This window comes from Juglans regia, chromosome 11 (assembly GCF_001411555.2).
Source record: "Juglans regia cultivar Chandler chromosome 11, Walnut 2.0, whole genome shotgun sequence".
Taxonomy (NCBI): domain Eukaryota; kingdom Viridiplantae; phylum Streptophyta; class Magnoliopsida; order Fagales; family Juglandaceae; genus Juglans; species Juglans regia.
Window position 1 is genome coordinate 24,465,496 of NC_049911.1, and position 11,500 is coordinate 24,476,995.

Below are 11,500 nucleotides of genomic sequence, written 5' to 3' on the forward strand. Positions count from 1 at the left end.
TCTCAAAATTTATTTTTCTAATATCATTTAAATATAAATACTTTTCAATTTCAAATATTTAACTTTTTCATCTAATAATTATTTAACGATTACAATTTTTTCAAATTTTCAAACAAAATGTTAAAAACAAGATAATGTTTTCTCTATCATTTTCTAAAATTTAATAAAATATATTAACTCAAATTATTTCACTATTATTTATAAATTATTATAAATCTTATCTCGTCTCGTTATCCAAATATCTACTAGAATACTGTGCACCATACTCGCAATCGCATGAATAATTTTTTTTAACATAAAACAAATATAAAATAAATAAATTTGAAAAAAAAAAACGTTCGTAAATTCGTAATGGGTGGCACCCTTGATAGGCGCTAGATAGCAACTCTATAGTCTCTATTGGGTGTGGTTGATCGAGGGTGGCCCTCACGGATCAACCCTTGGGTGGCCCCCCTAGTGGCTTATAATTCTTCATTTTTAGCTTCTTTTTTTTTTGAGTCTTTTAATTTATTTTGCTTACCATTCTTGCAAACTTTCATATTTTAAATATTTTTTAAAATTATTTTATGAATTTATATATTTATTTTATTATATACTATTTATAGTATTTTATGCTGAGTATGCAATTTTAAACCTTTCATAATATTAATTATATATTTATTACATGTGTCACTTTATAATTAGTCATGACATGACATATATTTTATCACTTTATTATTTTTTGTTATTGATTTAATAAAAATTCGATAAAAAAAAATTGTTGGTATCTTAGATTCGTTTACATTTTTTAAAAAGATTTTATGGCTATATTTAGTAGCAATTAGTTGTAAAATGAATAGATAATATTGAAAGGTTGGTGGAAAAGTCTAATATTTTTTCATTAGAAGCAATATTGTCTATAAAATAATCTCATTGTTATAAATTATTTTATAAAAATATTCTGATTAAAAGATTATGAAAAAATGATATTTGTAGTGTGTAATTCTCGTGTACTCTATTTAAAAAATGTAGATAAATCTAAAATTTATATTAAAAAATAATTTTTTAACTCTATATCTCACTTTTTTTTTTAATCAAAGAAACACCTGTATTACTTGTGAAAAGGTTGCATGAGTTTAGTTTTTTAAAGAACAGTACTGGGGACTGAGAATGGTCCCTGCATTGTAACATAGTGTAAATGTAATTTTTTATTTCTTTTTCAAACATTTTTTTAAAATCTTTAAATATATTTTAGGAATAAAAAAACACAAATTCATTAATAATCTATTTCTTAACTGCTATGTTAAAAAAACACAATATCGGTCAAATTGGGAGTATAATTAGCGAGAAAATCTGCTCAGCCCCCGGTCTCCCACCGCACTCCACACACTCTCCAACATGGCAAACCGGGTCTAGTTCCACGTCACGGTTCTTTCATCCAACACAAACGCGAATTAAATCTCCTCTCAGCTCTCCTCTTTTCTATCTCTTCGAAGTCGTCCTAATCCGAGAAGCGCTTCCTCCCCATTATGCACTCTTCTCTCTCTCAACGTCGTTGGCATCAACTCAGCTCCTCCCCTCCGTGAGCCCCTCTCTCTCCCCCCATTGTGTGGCACTTGAATATAGGGCAAACTCGACCCATAATAGTGAATCTATGGCAAGCGGCAAGCTTGAATTGACGGCAAACTTGACCCCCATCTGTGTGTCTTTGCGTCTAGAAATAAACCTTCAAATGTGTCACTGGTTGCTTCTCCATCGTGTGTCCCTTAGACAACATTCAAACCTTCCTGTGTGTCCAGATTTGTGGCACCGTTCGGTAAGTTTCCTTCCGGTGCTTTGTTGATCTTCCCGATGCTTCATCTTATGTCATCATTCATTTGGCTTGCCCAAGTTCTTAACTGGTAAGGCATTTGTTAAGCAAGCCACTTGAAGATGAAAGGAGCTAGGAGATTTATTGTCTCAAATATCGTATGAAATTGGGAAAAAGACATTTTGCCATGTTCACAATTGCAGACGGTGATACAAAATTTTTGTGTGCTTATGTTGAATATTTGTAATTAATTATTTTCCCTGGGAGCAATTAGCTCGATCCCCATCAAGTAGATGCGGTGGAATATTTGTTGAACTGATTTTGTATGTAATTTCCCTGTTTGGAGGTTGTTCTCTGTGAATTATCTTTTGATCATTTGATATTTGTTCTTGCCCATCGTGTGTTTGACAGAAATACTAAACCAAACAGCTTGAGATTATTTGTTCTTGCCCATCATCAAACTTTGACTTATCAAAGATCGACTTCCGTTCATGCAATACATGTAAATAATTTAACCACAACAAAAGCATACAATCATTTTTTAATGAGTTAGACGTATATAAACCCGATAGGGAGTATTTGAAAAACATAATTTGAAAGCTATTGAAAGTCCTCACTTTTTAAAACTAGACAATTGGTAAACTTTCTTCGTTTAAGCTATTTAAGCAATGCTCATCGCCCCTTGTTTTGTTTTATGGTGCAGGAGATGAAGATACAATGTCATGAAAAGAGGTCATTCAATGGAGAAGCTGAGGCCATTTCGGAATCTGTGTTGTTTTCATTTAATTTTTATTGTGAAGTAGTTGGTAGTAATGGAATTTGTAGCTTGTTGTAATACTCTTTTTTGGCATCTAGCCCTGTGTTTGCCACTGTATGCCAAAACATGATATTTGTATGATTGGTAAGTAAAAGTAATGGTTGGAGACTCCAGATTAGATTTTGATGCTTGCTAGTTTTTGGCTGTTGCATTTTATTTGTTGTCTGACCATGATTTGTTGTTCAGTCAAAAGAAAGAAAAATGTTGTTCAGTCGTGGTTGCTTTTGCAATGATTAACCAAATTTAACTTGTGTTTAATATATTAAAAAATGCATGAGAAATCCATGAGACCTCCTTTAGTACATTACAATCATAATCTCAGTCACATCCTGAGCTTTGCACTCTTATGAAGTAATAGAGAGAAAAAAAAAGGGGTACTAAATTCATCTTCAGCAATTTCCTGATTATTCTAAAAGCTATTGGTGAAACAAACCCAATTTAAGTAAATGAAGGAAATAAATAATTACGTATCCTATATAAAACCTCAACCAACATGTAGTTTTAGCACCTGAATCATCTTGGTATGGTGGGAGAGGTAAAACAGAATGTATTCATTCACTTTCAGAACCTAGCATAAGCAATACATTACAAGAAAAATTACATTAATCAAATCTGTAGAAGTAATCCAAAACGTGTACAAGAAAAATTACATCCATCAACTCTTAACATTCAAAACTACGTTTATCAACTAGACATTTATCAACTGGCAAATAATTCTCCAACTCATCTGAAACCCATAATTTGCCTACACATTCACATCCATCTATTCTTAAAATCAAAATAATTACACCAAGGTTGGATACAATAATTCTCAAACTACTACAAACAGCAAAATACCAAGTTTGGATATAACCCAATGCCAAACAGAATACACTACAAATTCAATCATCTCAAAATTCTTCAACTTCCAATTTGCCAGCTGCAGTGACATAGTTCCATAAAATATGCATTATCAAGTGAGCATCAATCCTCTCATTGGAAAGCAAGCCATTGAACTTCTAGTGTCTTTGCATGTTGAAGCTTCATTGTTTATACATGTATCAACAAAGGGAAAAAAATAGTCAAGACAATATTACATACACTAATTGCTACGTATATACCTGTAGCCACAATTTGCTAAAAAAAACTCATATTTACTAATATATAAACACTAATAGCTATGCAAATTCACAAGGACTGATTTGCACCAAGTTCAAAGTGGCATGCATGACATATCATCAGAAAACTACTTTAACAACCAATGCCACCAAAGTTTCTCTTTATTAGTGATAACATATTTCTTAAACAAAAAAATACAATTGATATTTTGGTTTCAACGCTGCTTCACCATCAAATTCCAGTGTTGATATTTAGGGAAGAAAAAAATGGCTATAAATCATTTTGCTGCAGCTAGCAAAGATAACAATTAACATCAAAGTATTTGGAAAATGTGTCTAGTTATAATATGGGGCCTAATGCTCATTCTTCCCCCTTCACCCATCACGCTATTTAACTCAAATCCAATTACTGGTGACTAACACCCACCCCCTTCAATTGCAAATGCAAAAATAAACATATAAATAATAGAAATAATAGAGATTTCCTTTTGTGCCTAAGCAAAGGCTAATATTGTGGCATCCAACATATCATTTACTCCGGTCCCTTCTCTCTTTTCCTGTTGGGGGGAGGGGGGGGTTTGATCTGCTTCTGCTAATTAAATTAACAAAAATAAAAATAAATTGGCCAAGTTTGAGGTGAATTGTTAAGGTTTTGAAGCAACACTGAGGTCATCAAAACCCCACAAACTCACAGATCAACCAATGCCATGATTTCTGGACTCGCACAACAATGCCATGTTTAGTTGCAGTCTTTAACGTTATAGACAAATATATAATGAACACAAATCACAGATTAACCAAAATCCCCACAAAAATTGCAAAAAAATCTGCAAGCTTTCCGGTTATTTATGCAAACTCACAGATCAACTAAAAACCCCACAAAACACACTTTAGTACCACGCAAAACACAGATCAAAAAAAAAAAAACAAACTCACAGATCCATTAAATACAAAAATACTCAATATACTAGAAATGGAGAGACCTCATTTTAAAGAGAAAAATAAAAATATTTTCTTTCATTTCTTACCGGCCTTGTCGGTAGAGTACTAGGGGACTGATCGTGGGTATCGGCAGTAAGATCAACTAGCTGGGCGGAAGAGACGATGAGGAAGAAAAACGCTGAAGAGAAAATGGGGGGAGAACAACGCGAGAGGGGGGTTATTTCGAAATGGTTCCTGGACAAATAAAATGCGGAGAAATTGAAACCAAAACCCACGTTTTGTTGTAAAAAAAAAATGCCACGTCGTCTGGAGTGCGGAGGTTGCGTAAACAGTGGAGGTTGAGTAGTAGTACTCATAATTAGCAGTAAGCACAAAGGAAAATGCTTATCCTATCTAGAGAAGCTATTGATTTTGATTTTTTTTTTTTAAATTTAGTAGATGTTTGGGTAGTGAGTTAATATAAAAATTTAAAATTGAATAAAATATTTTTATAATATTATTTTTATTTTAAGATTTAAAAAAATTGAGTTGTTTATTATATATTATTTAAAAATTTATAATAATTAGATGAGATGAGTTGAAATATTTTTAATATACAAAGAGCGTGTTAATGATTAAGAAAATATTTTTTAATAAATTTATAATTTATTTTTTTTCAAAATTCTCAAAACAATTTAAAAAAATACATTTTACAGCATCTTACAACAAATTACAATGCAGGTAATCTTTTTCGATAAACGTGACATTTTATTTTTAAAAATAGAAAGTTAGTGGTACATCTTACGATGAGAAAAATAGGCATAGGAATCATGATGGTGAGCACTGAGGTCTTGATAGGTTACTCTGACAGTTGGTCTGTGACGGAATGAATAATTGGGAAAGATTTCTTTGTCCATAATCATTAATGATCCCAATTATTAGGTTTGGTCCTTTCCTTCGCTGGTAAAGTGTATGCCCTTTCTTTCTTTTAAGGTTACTTTTACTTCTCAAATTTTTAAATTGAATTTAATATTTAAATAATTAATTTTTAAATTATTAAATTTATCTCAATTTAATTTTTTTTTATATTTATACCATACAATTTTTTTTAATTTAAAATATTTTTAGACGTGAGATCCATAATTTTTTTTTAATTTCTTATAAAAAATATTAAACTTATCTTAATATCTAAACGTACTTTAAACTAAGTTTAGATGGGTTTCGCATAACTCTTTCTACTATTAAACTCACTACTATTTATAAAAAGAGAAAAGTTACTTACAACCGGCCTTGCGCAACCTTATGCAACCGGCACTCCTTTTGATGAGAACTTACCCCCAAATAGACTTCAAATAAATTATTCTAAGATTCGAAACGTACAAAAAAGAAAATCATCCCGAAGTCAACTCCTCTGCAAGCCCAACACTTCCACCCGTTCACCTCTGCACAGCGCAACTCCACGTAGCCTCCAAAGCCGTGAGCGGCCCCATGCAGTGCACCCAACTCCACAACTGTGCACCTGCATCCACATGACGAAGCTGAGAACCACTCAAAGCACTGCACGCCCTCTCGGTGTTAACCAACACCACCACCGTTTGAATCTGCACAGCCCAAGCCACTGCCAAACACTACATTGCTCCACACACGGCAACACCACCACTCCATCTCCTTTTTTTTTTTGTCATTTCCAAACTCTATATTCTCAGTAGTAGTGATCAAGAAATAATTTTCATCAGCACAATGACACAGTAAGTATACTTACTGAGGGGGAGCCCATTAAAACTTCAAAAGGTTGCCCTAATAACTTTCTTTCTTCTCCACAGTCCATTCCCATCCTTCCCCTCTCACTGACTCAAAGGTTTGTAGGAAGTAGTAGAAGAAAGGATGGTACTGACCTATGTGGTGAAGGGGAAGAAGCGGAAGAAGAGGGAAGAGGTATCTGATAGAGAAGAAGAAGGAAAAGAACAAGTAGCAGAACAGCCAGTGCAAGATGCAAAGAGAGATGTGATAGAGAAAACAAGTAATAGCAAGGAAGAAGCAGAAGAAGGAAAAGAAAAGGAGGTAGTGAATGAACTTCAGGGAATTTCGATTGCCCCAAGCCAGCAGAATGCCGACAAATCTGGTTTCATCTTCATTCTTGAAAAGGCTTCTTTAGAAGTTGCAAAAGTTGGGAAGAGTTATCAACTTTTGAACTCGGACGACCATTCCAATTTCTTATGAAAAAATAACAGAAATCCTGTTGATTACAAGCCTAACATTGTTCATCAGGCTCTACTAAATGATTTTGGATAGACGAATTAATAAGAGTGGAAGGTTGCGAGCTGTGTATGTGAGAACTGAGAAAGGTGTCCTTATAGAAGTTAAACCCTATGTTCGTATTCCAAGGACATTTAAGCAGTTTGCTGGTATCATGTTGTAGCTGCTACAAAAGCTAAGTATTATTGCTGTTGGTAAGCGTGAGAAACTTTTGCGTGTGATCAAGAACCCTGTAACCCAGTTTCTACCCATCAACTCTCGCAAAATAGGACTATCACATGCAATCGAGTATGAGGTACCCAGCCAAATTTAGCAAATGCATGAAAATATTCATATACATCCAATCATGAACCAATCGAGCAAGGAGGTACCCAGCCAAATTCAGCAAACGCATTCCATCTTTGCACAAAACACTTGAATTATTTCATGGGGTTAATTTGTTTTTTATATAACATGTATAAAACATAAAAGCGCTTCAAATATGTTAAGTGCGAGTCTTGTGCATGAAACTTGCGCTAGCAATCACAATTAGAACCTCCTGTGGTCTATTTTTTCATTTTAGTTGCATTATATATAAGTATATAAGTGCACTTCATCCCCAACTCACAGAAGCAGCCCACAATATACGCAATGTCCACATGAAAGCCTTGCATCTTCATTCATTATCATGAGTATTTACAGAATAGAAGAAGAATGAAAGAGCACAGACAGATGCGTGCTAGGGTTTGCAAAGCAAACGCTATGTCTACTGCAGCACGACCCCAAATAAGCGAAAAGAAACAAACGAACAAAAAAGAAACGAAACGAAGCTGAAGTTCTGTAGAGAATCGGAAGACGGTATCTTGTTATACGTAACCTTGATTATCAGACGCTTCACGTTCTCGACAAAAAGCTCGGGTAGGATCCATGGCGCTGGGTCGAGTAAGAATGCGGCAGGCGACTTAAAGAAGAGCTACCATGCACCAAGAGAGGCGTGATGGGCTTTGGTTTTTCGCAGTGATTGCTTAATATACAAAAACTAGAAGCCGTGAAGGAGTTGACTTGGGGACTTTTTTGCACATTTCGAATCTTAGGATAATTTACGTGAAGTCTATTTGAGAGTAATTTCTCATCAAAAGGAGAGCCAGTTGCATAATGTTGCGCAAGGTCGGTTGTAAGTAGCTTTTCTCTTATAAAAAACTCAAGTCAGTTGAATTCAGTTTAACATTCAAACGCAGCCTAAAAATTAAAACTGTGGGTTGGTTTATACAAATAACATCAAGGAAGTAGAATTACATACACAATTGAAGGAATACATAGCTCATTATTTTACTATGGCAGAAGAACTACAACAACTGTGGGAAGGATTCACTTTGATAGAGGAAGAGAAAGCAGAGATTTCTTTTACAGATGAAGAAACAAAAAGGTATGAAGTCAGGGGCCAAAATTGCTTGATACTACACATTCTTCTAGACAGAAACATCAATAAGGAAGCCTTCAAATCAACCTTAACCAAATTTTGGAATCTAGAGGGATGGCTAGTTTTTAACGAAATAGGGCACAACAAATTTCTTGTAGAATTTCATAAAATTATGGATTTAGAGAGGGTGCTTAATGGTAGATCATGGTCTTTTGACAAAAACCTTATATGTATGCAAACTTTTTCTACTACCATACCTCCTACTGAGATGGTTTTTACACATGAGCATTTTTGGATCCAATTACATGGCATGCATTTGGCTGCTATGACCTTAGAAGGTGGGGAATGTATAGGTTCCACAGTAGGGGAAGTTTTGACAGTAGAGGTAGATGAAGATGGAGTTGGCTGAGGCAAGTTTCTTAGAGTTAGAATGAATCTGGACATCACCAAACCCTTAGCTAGAGGAAGAATGATTAGAATTGATGGGAAATTAAGGTGGATTGAAATCAAATATGAAAGACTTCCTTTATTCTGTTTTTAGTGTGGAGTTATTAAACATATGGATAGAAGCTATGCAACAGAGAAAGCAAGGAATAATTTAACTGGTAAATCAAAGGCACAATATGGACACTGGTTAAGGGCTTCAACAAACAATTTCAATGGTACTGGAGATAAAAGATTTAGAGGGATTGCCAATAATTCACAGAACAAAGCACCTTAAGCCATGAAAGAAGGGGATGCTAATAAAGAAATCAATACCAATAGCCTCAACTTTTTTATCAGGATGATTCTCTTTTGACTCAAAATCCAAGGCACTTTGCTGACATGGAATTCAATCACATACATATGTATAACAAAGTGGATGAAGTCCTTGATATGGATATAGCTCAACAATCCTCTACTGAAGCAAATGCTATCAACTTGAAAGAAAAAGAAAAAGATACAGAAAAATCCAGACGGGAAGAAAGGAAAGTGGAGCCTAACAGAACCTTGACGTTTGCTTCTGGAGTGCAGATCAATAGCCCAAAACTAGGTAATCAATATGAATCTTCAAAACTTCTTTCAACTGAAGCTATCAAATCTACTATTAATAAAGTTAGTTGGAAAAGAAGAGCAAGAGGAATAGATTTATCAAGAGTAGATGTAATGGAATCTTTAGATACCATCCCAACTATTTTTACTAATGGAAAAAGAAACCAACTAGAAACAGAAAGCAATGTTCAGATTACTGCATCCAAGAAACACAAAGAGGAGCTTTTTCCTGTGAAGAGCTTAAATCAGGAACCTATGGTGGAAGTTGTTGAGCAACCCCACCAACAAAAATGAGGTGCATAAGTTGGAACTGTCAAGGGCTTGAGAACCCTTGAATAGTTAGAGAGCTTCATTTCATGGTGAAGCAAAAGTGCCCACACATAGTCTTTCTTATTGAGACTAAATGCAAGAGGGAAAAAATGGAAAAAATAAGAAATACATTAGGTTTTGATAGAAGTTTTGTAGTGGACAACAAGGGTTTTAGTGGAGGTCTTGCTTTTTTATGGAGTTCTAATATACATATAGAAGTGGACTCCTAAGCCAACTACCATATTTCAGTTTCTATTATTGATCCAGACAATGGTAAGAGTTGTTTACTCACTGGCTTCTATGGGAATCCCAACACTGCAAAAAGAGAAGTAAGTTGGCAATTGCTAAGGATGATAAAACCAACTGATAACAAATATTGGTTATGCATGGGTGATTATAATGAAATCCTTCAACAAAATGAGAAAGCTGGTGGTGACTCAAAAATTTTTTCCCAAATGGAATCCTTTAGATAGGTACTACCAACAAACTGATTTAAGGGATATGAGATATAGAGGTCCTAAATTCACATGGTTAACAATAGAGAGGGATAAGCTTTTATCAAGGAAAGATTGGATAGAGTTTGTGTCAATTCCCAATGTATCAGCTTGTATCAAGACATCATTGTTAACATAGTAGCAACTTGTAATTCAGATCATCATTTCCTTTTTATAAATCTGAATACTCAGAACCAATTTACTAAAAGAAAGACAAGAGTATATAGATATGAATATTATTGGGGACAAAAACTAGAATGCAATGAGTTAGTTTCAGAAGTTTGGAATGTAAATCTTACCACAGAAACAAATATTGCAGTAGTGTCACATAACTTGATCAGATGCAAAAATTTATTAAGTAACTGGAGTAGGGTCCAGGAACAGCAAAACAAGAGACTGGTTGAAGCAAGAATTGCCAGAATGCATCACCTACAAGAGGGCAACACAGGTTCCAATTTAAAAGAGATAAAGCAAATTCAGAAAGAGGTGAACTTGAAATTAGAGGAAGAGGAAATTAGATGGAGACAAAGAGCTAAACAAAGATGGCTTAAAGAGGGTGACAAAAATACAAAATATTTTCACACATGTGCTTCACAAAGGCGCAAATCAAACTTTATTAGAGGCATTTTTGGGAAAAATGGCCAGATTCAAAACTCTCCTCAAGGGATCTTTCAAACGTTTTAGGATTACTTCAACAAGATGTTTACCACCTCAAATCCTATTGTAGATACATAATGTTAACAACCTTTGAACCCTTTGATTGCAAAAGAGACGAACAACATACTTAATTGAAAGTTTTCTTTCTTGAAGTTAAAGAAGCAGTCTTTAGCATGAACCCAATGAGTTCACCTAGTCCAGATGGCTTTTTAGCAGGACTTTTTTAGCAACACTGGCAAATTCTAGGCAATGATCTTTGTAAGGCAGTAACTCTAGCTTTGAATACCAACAATTGGGATAGCACTATTAATGACACATATATTGTTCTAATTCCCAAAGTAAAAAACCCAACACAAGTTTCAGAATTTTGTCCAATCAGCTTGTGTAATGTTACATACAAGATTATAGCCAAGATCCCATCAAACAGATTGAAGAATATTCTGCCTGAGATTATATCCCCTACTCAAAGTGCATTTATACAAGAGAGACAAATTTCTGACAATGTTATAGTGGCTTGAGACTTTGCATTCGATGCACTGTAGACTAAAATGATTAGATGGATATATGGCTTTAAAAATGAACATGAGTAAGATATATGATAGATTGAAATGGAGCTTTATAGAGGCAGTAATGGAAAAGTTGGGTTTTAACAAAAATTGGATAGATCTCATTCTAAGATGTGTTAAAACAGTTTGTTATTCCCTCTTAATCAATGGAACTCCTCAACCA

General features: G+C 34.3%; 1 pseudogene; it reads left to right on the forward strand.

The window, feature by feature from the left end:
• Positions 1 to 6,508: 6,508 nt before the first annotated feature.
• Positions 6,509 to 9,000, forward strand: LOC108986852 (annotated as a pseudogene).
• Positions 9,001 to 11,500: the final 2,500 nt, after the last annotated feature.